The sequence below is a fragment of the Meleagris gallopavo genome, chromosome 10, assembly GCF_905368555.1.
Source record: "Meleagris gallopavo chromosome 10, MGAL_WU_HG_1.1, whole genome shotgun sequence".
Lineage (NCBI taxonomy): Eukaryota > Metazoa > Chordata > Aves > Galliformes > Phasianidae > Meleagris > Meleagris gallopavo.
In genome coordinates, this window is record NC_139413.1 from 9,776,262 (window position 1) to 9,792,140 (window position 15,879).

The 15,879-nt window shown below is 37.9% G+C and overlaps 1 protein-coding gene and 1 long non-coding RNA gene across 8 annotated transcripts in view; one reads left to right on the top strand and one right to left on the bottom strand.

The window, feature by feature from the left end:
- Nucleotides 1-15,879, bottom strand: part of NTNG1 (netrin G1) — a 149,862-nt gene that overhangs the window by 92,053 nt on the left and 41,930 nt on the right. The gene's annotated exons all lie outside the window — the stretch shown is intronic.
- The window catches only part of LOC104912293 (uncharacterized), a 263,844-nt gene that overhangs the window by 80,428 nt on the left and 167,537 nt on the right, over nucleotides 1-15,879 (top strand). Inside the window, exons 11-12 of the long non-coding RNA XR_014885083.1 lie at nucleotides 3,960-4,041; nucleotides 13,937-14,094. This is a non-coding gene — a long non-coding RNA (uncharacterized LOC104912293). The remainder of the gene's footprint in view (nucleotides 1-3,959; nucleotides 4,042-13,936; nucleotides 14,095-15,879) is intronic.

The window sequence follows — 15,879 nt, forward strand, 5'->3', positions numbered from 1 at the left end:
AGTCATTAAAGAGGAGAATTATTATAATATTTGTGACCATATTTAAAAGGAGGTGAAAGGAAAGCTTTTCACCAAGGTCTGTACGGTATTTGTTGAGTCATGGCCTGAACCACTGGTTGAGCACCTGGGGAAAGGATCTGGTCAACCCTGAGAGCACAGGTGAAGGCAATTCAGCTGTGTGACTGAAAGGCATAGAGCCTGGCTGCACCTTTTGTAGTCCCCATTTAAGGGCTGGCTGCCACTCTGGAAGGATCTCTGTTTGGAGACTCCCTTGTGGAGCTGAGATCTTTAGAGATGGGTGAGCACCTTTACTTTTCCTTTGAAATACCATCCAATCTGTGCTGGTCCCTTTGCTGTTACATTCCTGTATTGTTCTTCCACTGTGTTATCTTTCCAATTGTAACAACAGTCTCACTGGTTACTTATATTCTGGTAAGATTTTTGTATATAATCAGGGTTCTTCATGCAGTTTATAAATCTTTATGATATGGCTGGACCTAAGCTTTTCAACATCAAATTGTCACACATAATGTTGCTCATATTTCTTTGTGACAAATAAGTAAAAAACCTGCACTTTACTATCTTATTTTTCAATCCAGAAGGTTTCTAAAACATGATGTGGCACATTAATGTGGCTTCAAGAATTAGCTGACTGTCCACTGAAGCTGTCACAGCTTTTTAATAGTACACAGCTGTTCTACAGTATCCATCTGCTTAGAGTGGAACTGAAGACTGCTACATTCAACTGAGAGTTCAAAAGTATTTTACGTAAGCAGAATCAAATTGTGTAATGCAAAATAGGAAGCAATTCGCAAACATGACTTGTTTATTCCTACTATACTTAAATATAAAGTAAGAAGGGAAAGCTCAGTAGAGTCAATTGCTAAAATGATGAAGGAAACAAATTTAGAATGACATCCACTGAAGCTTTATACTTAGGACTTCCATGCAGGTTCTGACTAGGTAATGAAAGTTTGAAATGCTGATGTCATGCTAGGAGAGTGTAAAACTAAAACTTTTACCTGTGCTTCACACAATAGGCTGCACATTTAGTTTGGCTGACTGAACAACATGATAGGCAATATGCTTTACAATTAGTGCTTAATAATTTGCCAATTTTCAGATTCAGTGAATCTCAAATTGCAGTTACTGAGCCTTATTGTGTAGTTGAAAATGATTTTCTGATGGCTGCATTTGCAAGGGTGGTGTGCACAGGAATGACCCTGAGCTGCAGCTGCCTTGCAGCCATGTGCTTGCTTGTGGCCTTACCTTTTTCAGAGTGAGGCCTTCCAGACGCTCCTGCTAATTTAATGCTAAATGAGAATGAAGTTATTTAAAGCAGTGAGAGCTTAGCTCTTTTAAGTTGCATGGTTGAAAGGTAAGGAAATTCTTGGAAAAAAAACAAAAACAAACACAACAAACATTGTGCAATTTTTCTTTCCAGTCTGGCACCTTTCAGTGGATCCACTTGGAAAATCCTTTCTTTCTTTAGAGCAGTACCTCTGCTGTGGGCTTGCTACTGCCTCAGGCAGCCTAGCAGTTGCTGATTGCTTAGTCTCTTCCTTGTATTGGTGGGCTGAAGGTCTCCAAGGACAAATTTCCTACAGACTTGGAGACCTCCACCTTTTTATCATCAGTTGTGCCTGTCGCCTTTGTGCCTAGCAGTTATGCAGCTATGTGGTGAGCAGGATGGGAGGACTCATGTCCGGAATGGAAGTGTTTCTTTTCCCAGTTTGTTTCATGGAATTAAGTCTCTGATCTGACATACAGATTGGCTACATGAGTGTCAGAAAGGATGCAATATCTGGGGACAGAAGTGAAGCAATATAGATTGACTGGCTTAAGGGCAACCTGAAAGTGCACCATAAACTGTGATCAAAGAATTGAATTGCCTGTTCTGTCACATTTGTGCTTATCTGTAAAAGGATAATTTGTATATACAAATATAACTTAGACATTCAAGTAGCTATTTATGCCGTAAAAGACTCTTCTGAGGGTACAAATGCGCACCAGACTTCGGTGCGACTAGTTCTATCCTAGCAAAATTGCTTTCAGTAAATATGTTACCTCAAGGAATCATTTGGTTCTTATTCTTCTTAAGAAGAGCAGGATTTAGGACAGCAAATTTGGGTTCTTTACTTTATGTGGAAACATAGTGTGTGTAAATGCTACTGAGGTCTGTACTGAGGACATTTCATTTGCATATTCTGTGATCTAAGTTCAGGTATAAATATTTGCTTTCTAGAGTAAGTGCTTTTTCCTTTCTGTATGCATACATACAGATATGTAAACATGCTTCAACTTTTTTTCTGCTTCATCTATTTTTTTTCGTAGAAGTGAAAGAGTTCTGGAAATGTGAAATATGCTACACCTTGAAAGAGCAGCTGATTATGGTGGAAGGCACATTACATTATCTCACTGTGATTGTAGGCCTCACATTTTACTCTGAATACTAGCAAACTGCCATGATGAAGGCTGGTAAAACAAAATGTTCCATCAAGCTATACTGATTGACTGAAGTGTATACAGAACTATTTTCATGCATTAAAACAAATTTCTGTACTAGAAAATAAAAAGGGGCAATAAAACAAAACCCAAACCACAGATAAGAAATGTCTTAAAGCCAGTTAAGCGTCTGCCCTTAGGGAATAGGTATTAAAATTTCTTTTTTTTTTTTTTTAAACTTCCTTCAACTTCAAAGATGCTGTCCTCTTGCCTTAATGTGTAACTACAACAAATATTCATGTCTATTCTTTGTAATATGTGGGACATTAAGTACAAAATATGCCAAGACAATGAGCAGAAGGTACTAAATCCTCCATGGCAGTCATTAATGATTGCCTGTCACAAATTGCAGTTGGCTTTAATTTAATTTTCAAGGTACAATTTCTGCCTCCTCTGTAGGAGACTTAAGGCTGCTGTAGAGCATTCTTGAAGAGCTGCATTAGTTAACTTGTTTATCCAATGTGATACAAAACATGGAGGGATGTGTCTCAAATGTGCTATTTTTCAAAAAGTCATCCTAAATAAGTTGATATTTTATTAGCCTTCACAATGAGGCAAGTGTTGAGTGCAATTGAACAGTTGATTCTCTAAACATTCATCTCTTACTATGATAGCACTGGAAATAGGAAGCTTTGCTAAACCAAGGCAGATTGTCTTTCCCCATAAATTACTGTCCCTATTCTGCATATTCATACCAATTTAAATGGGCTGTTCATGCAATACTATGTAATGGAGCACGTCTTCCTATGAATAAGGGTAGCAAAATAGTTACTTAGTTCCAGGAAAAGTTGCTGAATTCATGTTGTAGTATGATATTTAGTTTTGCATATTAATTTCCAGCTGTAGATCTCCGGATGATTTGCAGTGTTCAGCTGCCTGCAAAGTTACAGCTGGGGAAGAGCATCACAGAGGTGAAGTGATGAGCAGTGATTAAGCCAAGAACAGAACCCTTTTCTTTACCCCACAGGCTTTTACCTAACAGAAGTTTTTTTCTTTGTTCTAATTTTTTTTTGCCATAGAGAAGAGAAAGTGCAGAGCCAGACAACAAATAAAAGGAACTAAAAAGGAAAAATTCTGGTTGGGAATGTCTCAATTGCACTTCTGGGACTGTCTGCATCCGTAGGCACAATTCATTCCAGTCCTGAGCATTATTGATTTTATGCCTGAGGATTTCATGCAAAATTGTATTTCTATATTAACAGTAATTTTATTTCTGGTTCTCCATGTCAGTATTGTTTTTTCAGAATTTCTGACCTGCTTCTGTATTATTACTTCATCTGCTGCCATTTTTAATAAGCTTTAGAGCCAGTAGATTAACACTGAATGTCAAACACCACAATTAGAATTGCCAATGCTATGCAGAAACATTGCTTTAATATATTAAAAAAAAAAACAAAACCTTTTTCTATTGCCTCAGAATTTGCATTCATTTTTGTTGCATTTGCTTTTTTCAGAGAATTTTCTGGGCTCACAGGACCTGTCTACATGAACCATGGAAAGGAAGAGGGAAAAGTGACATAAACAAAAATGACAATTGTAAGTGAAATTGGATTTCATTTCATTTCTCTTAAAAGGTGGGCTACGTTGTTTTGCCATCATTTATTTGTCATGATGAAAAAATAAGTGTTTCTAATGAATCACAGTGTATACCTACATAACATGGACTTCCTAGAGAAACAAATTTAAATGTTGAATGTCATTATTCAATGAAGGAATGTTGTACACATACGCCCAATGAATTGTGCACCATCTCTATACATTCAGATTACAGCACTTAGTACTCTGAAAGAGAACAAAGGCGCTCATTAAGTCCACATTAGTGTAACACACCAATATAAGTAATTCAATCAATACGCACAGTATCTTTTGAGGAAAGGTAGCAAATGTTATGATAAGCTGGCAATTTATTCAGTTATGTGCTGGAGACTGTCACGTAATTTTCTTTATTACATATATCCACAATCAGAAATAAGGATATGTTGCTGAGAAATGTACAATAATTTCATAAAATGATCTGTACTCCAACTGTTACCATAAGCGTAAATTTTGCAGATGTTAGGTGATAGCACTGACTCCTAACAGCCTGCCACTTGCAAAATGTACTTCATCATGCTAATCCCAGCTGGCAGATTGCAGAGCAGGAGCAACAGAAGCAGCTGCTCCACGCAGAGGTGGGGCTGTGAAAGCAGTGTTTTCCCTGCTCCTGCCTCAAGTAGGGGGCTCAGAGTGATGGGAAGTGAAGATATATTCCTGATAGTTTTCTCATGGCTTCAGTTACTGTCCCAAATGGCACTGACTTTCCAAGCTCAAAAGAAACCTTTTATCTGAATTGAGGAGCACCTCTAAATGGAAGAAATGTCTGGGATAATAGAAGTATGCAATACTTTGGCTCATAATTGTATGTGTAACACACAACTTCCTTCAATTGAGCCGCATTTCCTTATTGACTTTACTGGGCATAAATTGGAATCTGGAAACCTTCTTTCATTGTAGAGCTGTGGTTAGGACTGCACAGCATGAGTTTGTGTTTCCAACCTCTGCTGTAGCAAGGAGGAGACTTGACTACATATGTGGTGTTGGCATCAGTTCTCCAGTTCAGATTTACTTGTGAGCCTCAGCACTGCCAGGCTCTTGCCCTGCAAACGCACGGTGCTGCTGCTTCTGTGCCTGTGTTGTTAGCCCCTATCAGTGCTATGCCTGGCTGCACATGGCTGAATGGCACATGGTGTGAATGCACCCTAAAAAATAAATCCCCTTTGGTAAGTGGTAGATGCTCTAAACTAGAGGAGATTACATGTAATTTTTCTATGGCAGAAGAAACAAACTTTCTACAATTGCCTGCTAAGGTGCTGAAGGTATGGTTTAAGGGTAAGGATTCCTTTTATCCCAACACATTACAATTCTTTACGGAGTAAGATGGTAACAGAAGCTCTGAGTACGCTCTTCTCCCTGCACCACCCTAGGAAGCCATAAATTAGAGTATATTATGTTCCCTATCAGTTCCGCCCATCACAGGCTTGTCTTGCTGAAGACGTGATAAAGAGAAACACCTCAGATAAAGTAATGCAATTAACTGCTGCCATTTGAAATCTGAAGAATTATATTTCCTCATTCCCAGCCCATCTGTCTGTTTTACTGTTTTCGAGTAGAAATGCTGTTTGATGACTTGCTGGCTGCCTGTAGAACTCGTTTCTGTAGTGCAGACTGATGTCCTACAAGGAAGGTCAAAAGCTTGCAGCAGCAGCAGCCAACCCATGGCTGCGCAGCCCTGGAACAGGAATATCTGGGTGGGAATGCGTCCTGCAGCCCTTACCGAGGGCACGATGGCCACATCAGCCCTGTAAGGTTCATGTGTGCCTTTGAGGTGAGAGGATCCTGTGGTGGAGCCATGCAGCAGCCAGAGCCAGGAAGGTGTCGTTACCTGACTATGGCACTAGATTTTCCTTGGTATATTTCTGCAGCTACTCTGCAATTTAAGCAATATAGTGCCTTTCAGCATTTATCTTTAAAGGGACTTACAGCTTCCAGTTTGTACTAGAGAAGCTATGTTAAGTATGCGTATTAGAATGGAAAATATTTGTCTATAAAATGGGCCACTATTTATAAGGGTGCAAAAGTAAAAGCCCTCGAAGGAAGTGAGGTATTTTTTTCCTCAGATGCAAAATTCAGGACTGTGCTATGCCGTGAACAAAAGCAATGTGCCTTTCTAAAGCTATGCAGCATTTCAGTTTTCTCAGTTACACTTCATATAAAAACACCTTGCATGTACCACATGAGTATGTTCAGGCCCAAAATAAAGGTTTTTAAGGGTGGGGAGTGGCATAGCTCTGCTTGTAACGATGACCTTTAAGACAGCACACAAAAACACTCTGCTCAGCATGGCCATCTGTGATGTGTTAATGAAAAAAAAAAAAAAGCAACTTCAAAAGATTTATGCCCTTAGATTTCTTCTTATCTCATAATTTTTGATTGGGCATATGCTGAGTGTGATGCAGTGAAATCGATGAAAAATAGCTCTAAATTCTAGCTAATGGCTGGAGTCGGTGTCGGGTCCTAAATTTTAAATGGATTTGAGATTTTCTGTGAATTTAGTTGCATAGAATTTGAATATATTAGTTCTATGAACAATATTTTATGTTGACACTTGCAAATTTGAAAGTTGGCCAAAAATTAAAAGATAAATAAGAAAGCAGGTCTGTTAAACTATCTTTGATTTTAATACCCTTGCTATGTCATGATGAGCTATTTTGAATGGTTTATTACTGTAATTTATTTCACAAGCAACCTGAGAGTCACTGGTCTTTGTCATAGAAGCTATTTTAAAAAAAAATCTGCCTCCTTGCAAATGTTTGTGACTATCACCATCTATATCTCTGTACTTACCTGTATGTATTTTGGAATGCATTCCCGACTAGCTTTAGATTATAAAATCAATTCCTCCATCTGACATTATGCCTAGTAAAGCTTTCTGAAGCACCAATATTTCTTAGACTGCTTTGCTAGACTTAATTTTAGAATCGTTATTTTGCGGAATTAAGAAATGGAAGTACAAAAATAAATATTTAAGCTTGCAAGAAGCTTCAACTCTGACAACGTTCTCTTGCAGTGTCCTGTCTTGGGCTAGACCGGAGAAACTGCCTGTATATACGTGTGTGTGTGTGTGTGTGTGTGTGTGTATATATATATATATATATATATATATTTATATATTTATATACACATATACAGACGTGTGGATGACTGGAAGCCTGCCTAATGCCAGAAGTTTGGCTATGATGCTCAAAACCAGAAATTTCAGTGTGTTTTGCTATCTGTGAACATGTTAGAAGAAAATTATTTGACACTGTATGTTGAATACATGAAGGGAGATTTAAGTATTTATCATGCGATAAAATAATTTTATGGCACAGAAAATGTTTTATTTGGACTTAATGATTTTATTTCAATTCTGTGAAGCTTCTTTCAGTGAGTCCTATCCTTAGATTCAATTAAATTAATTCATAGTCAAGAATTCATTGAAATCAACAGATGTTCTTACTGAATAAAACCTGAGAGGCAATAGAATGAAAACTCCAGGAGGTATCTGAGTATTTATGAGGTCCCAGATCATCCTGTCACTTTCCAGCAGCTTTTAGCTCCACATGCATCACACTCCTCTGAAGCTGCCCTGATTTGCCATCAGTTGATCTCCCTCTGATACCAGCTCAGGCGAGTGACTTGACCTCAGTGTGCATGAGGTTCCTCGAGCTACAAGCATAGCACCGTGCCTTCAGCTTGGGCTAGCCTAATTGCCCACTTGCTCCCAAGTTATTCAATATTTTTCCTTTAGTTATGCCTTAGTTTCAGCTGAGATGGAATTGTTTTCTTCAGAGTGTCTGGAATAATGCTATGCTTTTGGTTCGAGGAGAAAAACAATGTTGATAACACAGCAATGTTTATAGGTGCTGGGTTAAGCAGTGTTGTACAGAGCCAAAGCTGTCAAAGAAGGGGCACAAGGAGCTGAAAGGGAACAGAATAAGGACAGCTGACTTAAGCCAAAGGGATATTCCATATCACATGACATAGTGTGGAAGGAGAGTTGAAGGGGGTGGGAGTTCATTTCTTCCTTCTGCTACTTGGGGCATGCTGGGCATTGGTCAGAGGGTGGTAAGCAATTGCTTTTGCATCACTTAAGTACATTCATGTATATATAGTAATAACTATTATCCTTCTTATCTCTACCTTAGTAAATAGCTTTACTTCAGCCCAGGATTTCTACGTTGCTTTTCCTAATTTTCTGCCTCTTCCCACTGGGAAGAAGGGGAGTGAGCCACCTGCTGGGTTAAACCATAAGTCAACATAAGAACTGAACGTGATCCCTAGAGTTGTTTCCAATAAATTCCTGTTATGTTAAAAGGCTAGGCTTTAGTTTGATATGGATAAAAAGAGAACCATAGAAAACGGAAGAGTTTGAAGGAACAGGCAGAGACTGGTGTGTGTGGTTTATCTGGGTTATCCTGTAAATGGTCTCAATGTGGGATAGACAGAGAAATGCAGATAAAAAGGTGGAAAAACAAGTGTATGACACGAGGAAACGTGAATAACAAGTGTTTTTGTCTGAATGAAAGCTGTGCCTTGTAGTAGAGCTGCTTTCTCAGATACCACCTTTTGTTAATTAAAGAAATGCTTTATAACACAATAGCTGTCATAGATTATATAATTGCTATCACTAGGATATCTTAATTAAATTACACTGCAGGCCACAAGTCCTTCAGGGCACCTTCATTTAAGATGCATGATGTTTGTCAGTCACCATCATGAATGGGTTATTATTCTTTCAGTACCACCTACAAATGGGAGCTTTATTAGCAGAGTCTGCAGCAGTAGGGTGAAGCGAGGCTTAGGCTGATGTAAATACAAGTGATAAAAGAACTGAAAAAGACTACGTAGCCAGAACTTGTCATTAACAATTGAATTATATGTTGAAGATGGATTTTAAACTCAGTACTGCCAATACTGCTATTTGCTCCTGCTCATAGTTAGGAGACTGCCAACCCATATTCAGCCTTTTGATTCCAGAGGTTCAATTACACTGAACATCGTAAGTCTCTATACAATGTTTATGGTTCAGTTACCATAGTAGGATTAATCTAACAGTTTAAGCTAGACAGAGGTAAAAAAGTCTTTCTGCTGGGTTATTCTATGTATTAATATTTGTTTACACTTTGCTTCTGCAGTAGCAAGTCACAGAGTGGTCTTAGACCAACAGCTTGCTGAAGGGTGCTGCCATGATGCATTCCCAGTCTTGACAGTACTGTAATAGATTTGACTGTCAGTTTTATTATTTTGCCAAGAGCCAACTGCTCTTTCACTGCTGTTATGATGATGTGGTGTCATGCACAGTTCTTTGAATCTCAGGTGGTCATTTGTTCCCGTACCTTGGAGAAGGTTTCTAATCATGCAGCAGAACAGCCATAACCTGCGATCATGAGTTCATGAGTATTTCAGGAGTCCTAATGCTCCAAGGAGTGATGCAAGGAGCAACAGTAAGGCTGGGCCTCACAAGTATTTGGTGCTGTTCTTCTCCCACTTGGGGTGGACAGGTCCTTCATGTGCCCCTCTTAATTCACACTAAAGACTGTGGAAATCTTTGCATGAGCTAAAATTTTCTCTGAGACACGAATATGCAAACAGTAGTAAGAGTCCATGATGTTGAAATTCTTCCACAAAAAAATGATAGATAAAAGAAAGAAGGGATACACCACATTAAATGAGTACTGTGAGTAAAATCAATCCGTAAGGATTAAAAGAGTGGCACTGCAGGGATAAGTGATGTACCCCTTCAATCACCTCAGATGAAGACTTTTGCTGTTTTATTCTTTAGAGTTAATTTATTGCTGGACTTTATGTATAGTTTTTCCCTATTTGTGTTATTTTTTTTAAATCACTTATGAAGTATGGCATAAAAAATAATTCACTGAGTTCAAGTTAGGAATGCGCAGAAAGTTCAGCAAAAAGTACTACTTTGAGAGCAGGCTGCAACATTATGTCTGCACAGCATTAGTAGAATGGTCCGCAATGTTGTGTGCACACATATCTTTGGAAACAAAATTCTAGCTAGTGATGTATCAAAAATAACAAATGTGAGAGTGATCTTGTAAGGAAGTATATGTTTAACCTGTAAAAGCAGCATTCCAGGCTCCATTCTCCTTAGTGATTTCATGTATTCTATCTTTAAAATACTTTAAAGGGCATCAGTAGTATAAGTCAAATGCTAAGATGTGCATAAAGGATTCATGTCAGCTTTCGAGTTGTTAGACAAATAAAGACTGAGAAAGGCCTGCTTAATTTTTGCACTCATCCATAACAATCCAAGTACTTATGAGGACAACACCATTTCTTTATTTTAGTGCAGTTTTTCTTTCAATTTCAGAGGAAAATCATGTTTATCCACTGGTGCATGACGGTCTGCAGAAGTAGCGATATAAAAAGTAGATTTTGTGCTACATCCCTAAACTATTCCAAAGCTTGAGGGGAGATCATCTGTAGTCTTCCGGATAATGTCGGTAGTAGTTGAGTAAAATCTCCCTAGGGATATGCATTTACTCTTCAGTGCTGTGAAAACCTAGATAAAATCTGGACTACGTTGCTTGCTTTCTCATTTTGAATAAATGCTATGGGAAAGTCTGTTTAAGGCAGGATAAAGTGGGAATAACTTTTGTGACTTCATTAAAGATGTGGTTGACCAGAAAGTTAGGGAATTAAATCCACGTGCATATATGAAGTTTTACTAGATTATCTTTAATTAAAATTAGTTTTCTCTGAAAAACCATATCAGCACCTCTGAAGATGAAGACTTAGACATTCAAGTATGTGCGGGCTGAATTAAGTTTTGTTTTCCCAACTACTCACAGCTGATACTGCTGCCATTATTGGCGTTTTCACTTGTAAAAGTACTTAAGCCTCAGAAATGTAAAGTTTTACAGAGAGAGAAGCAGTGCTTGTGCAATACTTTTCACAGGAAGTGTTTATTGACAGATGCTGTTCCAAACCTTCCAGCTAAAGAAAAAAATGTGAGTTCTTTCTTCACAGCTGAGAGCATTTAGTCCCCAGAGTAGCCTCCCTGAAGGTACTGCAACTATTTCTGAGAGCTAATTGTGTGGATAACATGCAATACTGTAAAATGGGATTGGTGACTGGAGTGTTGTTAGGAGTGCTTGCTTACAGAAATTCAGCTCTAAGACAAAGCTATCCTTATTTGTGTATTTTTACAGGTAGACTGTAGACTGTCACCTTGGTCAAGAAAACAGCCTGAAAGGAAAGTTACTAGGGAAAAAAAAAAGAACAGAACCAGATTCTAAAACAAGTTATTACTTTCGGTGACACTGTCTAGAACTAAAATAGGTGATAATGGTACAAAACAGGAAAGGAGGAGTGTAAAGAATTGAGGTCATCAGAAAAGAGGAAAAAATAATTGAAGCTCAAAAAAAACACTTTTTTTTTTTTCCTCATTAATCCTCTTTTCTTTTAGATTATTCCTCAGGAAATCATAGCCAGGTCTTTTTTTTTTCCTAAATGGTAAAACAATATATGGGAGTTCTGCTGTTCTCTTTGAAAAATTGGTGATGGAGAAGATTCTCTGTTAATACAGTCCTACTTATTCACTATTAACATGCAGAAGGTCCCACTTCCCAGGAGTTGTGAGTATACGATCTGGAGGTAGGCTCTTATTGGGCCCAAGCATCTCTCCAGACAAAGTTAAAAAGTACTTTTTCTTTTTTTCAGCACTATTCCTGAATTTGAAAGGTATTCACTACCGTTCCGTTCCTTTTCCTAGAACATGATGTTCTAGCAAGAAATATTTGTGTCAATACTGCTCTCATAACTCTTCTGATCAGTCGTGCCTTTAGTCCCTATTTTAGTCGTGGTCCCAATTTCTTTATTCTAGGAGCTAATATCCTAAGAAGAAGGTAACCGTTATAATCAGCAACCTGCACAGCATTTCATGTATCCCTAGTCATAGCACGATGGATATGTTCACAAGGGAAAATCAGGGAAAAAGTACTTCACAAAAATGCCTGTATATGCTTGTGGGACTTGTCCTGAGATGGTAATGTTAGCACTGAAAGTGTAGGGTAATAGGATCATGCATTACTTGGAGTTCCCAGAGGTCTTGGCTCTTTATTGCTAGTTAAAAAAAAAAAAAACCAAAAAAAAAAAACATGTGCTAACACAATCCAAATAGCAGAGCTACTCATGCACATAAAATGACTGCTTCATTTTGCTGTGTGTGAGGTGAAGAATTGAGTGCCTGGTCTGAAGACGGCAGGCTACCTACAATGAAGAATTCTGCGCACAAAAAAGAAAGCATAAGAAAATAAAAGGTCACCATCTTATGATGGGTAAAGCAAATAGGATGGAAAAATGTTAGATTACAAAAAATGAATTACCATTAAGTCATTTTACCTACCGTAAAATTTTATCTCATTCCTCCATCTTACTAGCCATTATGCTAAATAACTAAATAAGCAGTAAAGATGAGAACAAGAACTTCTCATGCAGGAACACTTAGAAGTGAAACTTTATGCAGTTCTCTTTTTTTCTCCTATTCTTCTAACCCCCCCAGAAGTCTAAAGATGCTCTTGGAAAGAGCACGTGCCTGTGAGCCATAGCAGGCTTTTAATGGAACTTGACTGTAATTTAATTTTTATGTCTTGCAATGTTAAATAATTTTACTTAATGTGCCATCTTTAAAAATAAAAGCATAGGGATATGGAGAAATATAAGATGGTGCATTTGATGTAAGATAGATTTATAGATTTCCACTGGCGGTCTGGAAATGTTATTCACTGATGCATTATCTGCTTAGCAGCTGGCAACTCTAGCAAGCAGGTTTGAAATGGAGTTTGGCAAATAAGTCTAGCTGGTGTCTCTAAAAAGTACTTTTTTCAAATGAGAAGTTTAATATCAGTTTACTTATTGAGTGGATCAGTGTCTGTGAATGTGCACTAATCATTGCATTAAGACACACTGCTGCACAGGATTTTGTTTGCTGGTTCTAAAGATGTAGTGGGATATGAACTATTTTTTTGAGCTGTTGCATTATATGTATCATCACCAAATCCAGTACTCAACACTCTTTACTTTTAACTTAAGCAATAACATTTGAAAAGGTACCTCAGCCTAATGGCTAAAAATGAGAGTCCTCGTACTCAGGGCATGTGAACACTTTCTGATGGGAATTTCTACTGCCTCCACCAAGAAGACTCATAGGAACCAAGCTCCTGTTAGAGATGGTAGCATCTTGAATGCTTGTCAAAGTATTTTATCAGGTTCTGCTTTACTGAATTTTAAAGTAAAGATTTCCCCTTTTTATGCTTTAACTCCTCTAAAAGTAAAGATAGAAAATTGGGTAACAAATGAAAGAAGATGACCGCCATGTGAAAAGCTATGAATACATCATTGCTATTGCAAAGTTATATGAAGTCCTATTATTATTTTAGCACTATATCAGAAGAAAATCTTTAAAACAGTTACTTAGAACAGCTATGGATACTACATTTCTATTTATGCCTTCTCCTTTTTTCACCTTCTCTTCAATATGTTTCATTTTTTTGTAAACAGCAGTTTATGATCATGTTTGTTATTTGCATAAAAAGGAGGAACAGGTCAGGCAATGTGGACTGAGAATCTACCCCATTAATTAACACATTTCATGAGTCCTGCGGGACGTTAAAAACAACAACAACGACAAAAAAACAACCAAAAACCACAACAAAACCAAAAACTAACAGTATACATTTGTCTCTAGTCTCTAGCAGATCCTAGCATGCCCCCTAATCTGAGTTTTACTTGAATTTATTCTACAATTCATTTAAAGCTAATGTATGTATAAATACCTATCAAATCTTCAGCTTACTACGTGTAACTTTGTGCTTTTTTTCCTCCACAGGAACCAAACAGTCCCTCCTTTACCCCAAAACAGCATGTGTCCAGAAGAAACTTCACGCACCTCATTGTTTGCCTGCAAAGCCTATGTTGCAGTGTTGTCAAACCATCATGGAAACCTGGATTTTTGCACATTGTGTGAAGAGTGTAGCAGCGAATCAGGTAAGTTCTTTGTAAATTATTTGCCTTGTCCACACAAACCTGCCAATGGACATTTTTTTCTGTATGCTTTTTAATTTCTCTTTACTAGAGGTATGTCATTGCCTAGGGCTGTGTTGTTATTTCTAGATTCAGGCACTTTAAATCATGTGCCTGCTTTATGCGTTTTCAATTTCCTAGCTTGATATTAATGCAGACGTTTGTCGTGGCTTCTCAATACAGGTGTACGTATCCTCATTTCTCGATGGCCCTGACTGGCCTTTGTGTGTTTGTAAATGCTGAAGCCTAAAAGACAGTCTCCCCACAGAAACCACATGGTAAATGTAACAAGTAATCAATCTTCTGAACAGCAATCAGGAAACCTCTTAACGAACATCCTACACAAACACAATAATTAATTTCAGCTATGACTTGAATAGCAATTAATATAATCAGCTTTAAATGGTGAGCCTACTGTACTTATTTTTTTTGGCTGTCATAGCTAGGATGTTATAAGCAATATAAACATGGTGGTTTGTTTTGAAGAATACTAATTTCAGGAGTGAAAGGTGACACGTTTTATGCAGATCGAGTTGTTTGTTCCTATGTACTCAGACTAAAGCAAAACACTGTCAATGTCAAAGTAGAACAGAAAGAATATATACTCTAGGAAACTAAAAAAAAAAAAGAAACCAACCATCAAGGGAAACAGAAAATACCCATCAAACCCAGTCTTTCAACCACAAAACCTCAGACTAGCAATTGTGGTCTGTGAACATTAAGCGGCAGAGAAAGTTATGTGCTTGGATTTGTAAGCGCAGCTCTCCTTTATGAATTAGGAGACGGGTCCTTGTGAAAGCCATAGGTTGATGCTCAGCTACCATAAGTCAGCCTAGTGCCATTTTACTGATTTATTCCAGCTGAAGACAGGCATCATCTCTTTTTTTTTTTTTTTTTGAGAAATTATGATACATTTCTCTTTCTGAATTAGCAATACTTGAAGTGCTACCATGTGAATGAGTTAGGGAAGTCTCATTGACTCCCCCTTCATGCTGGGGGGAGTAGGCAGGCTTCACTCCCGAGGCCAGCTGGAGGCAATGCTGCACAGCAGTGCTCATAGTGGCACTGCAGAGGAGATTTTGAATAAGAACAGAAGTGTTTTCCCTATGGATTAGAATAACACATGTACCCTACAGGAACCCTTCTAACATTCTTTTATTTTGCACAGCTTTTCTTTCTCTTTTTACAAATCCTAACAACCAAAATTAATCCCTAAGAAAAAGAAAAAAAAAAAAGAAAAAAGCAGCCCCAAAAAAGCTCCTTCTTGGACAATAAAGGCAATTCTTACTCATTTTTTTTGTATTAGATATATATGAGGATGGGATTTACTGCATACTGCTTACTCGTTTAGCTTGCTTGTCATTTCAGAATGGAGGAGAAATAAAACGGAATTCCCTGCCTTGCTCCCTAGCGGTCGTTCAAACTAGTTGAGATTGGAGAGGCACTCTCCAGGGGCTGCCAGGAAGCACTCATCCTGACATTCTTCTCAAATTACAGTGAAATTGGTTTCTTGTGAGTCATTATATCCATCACTTAAATTTAACTACACATTATGCACGTTATAGCAGGTACATGACAAGGTAGGCCTGGCCAGGGGATGGAGAAGCCTGACAGGTAACCATTGAATAGTTACATGTCAAGAGAAAAATCAATCACGACAAAACCTCCCTTACTGACAAAAAGGATGAGGAGAAATGGAAAAAGAAGGAAAAAAAAAATAGAGAATGACTAGAGATAGAGCAGGCAGCA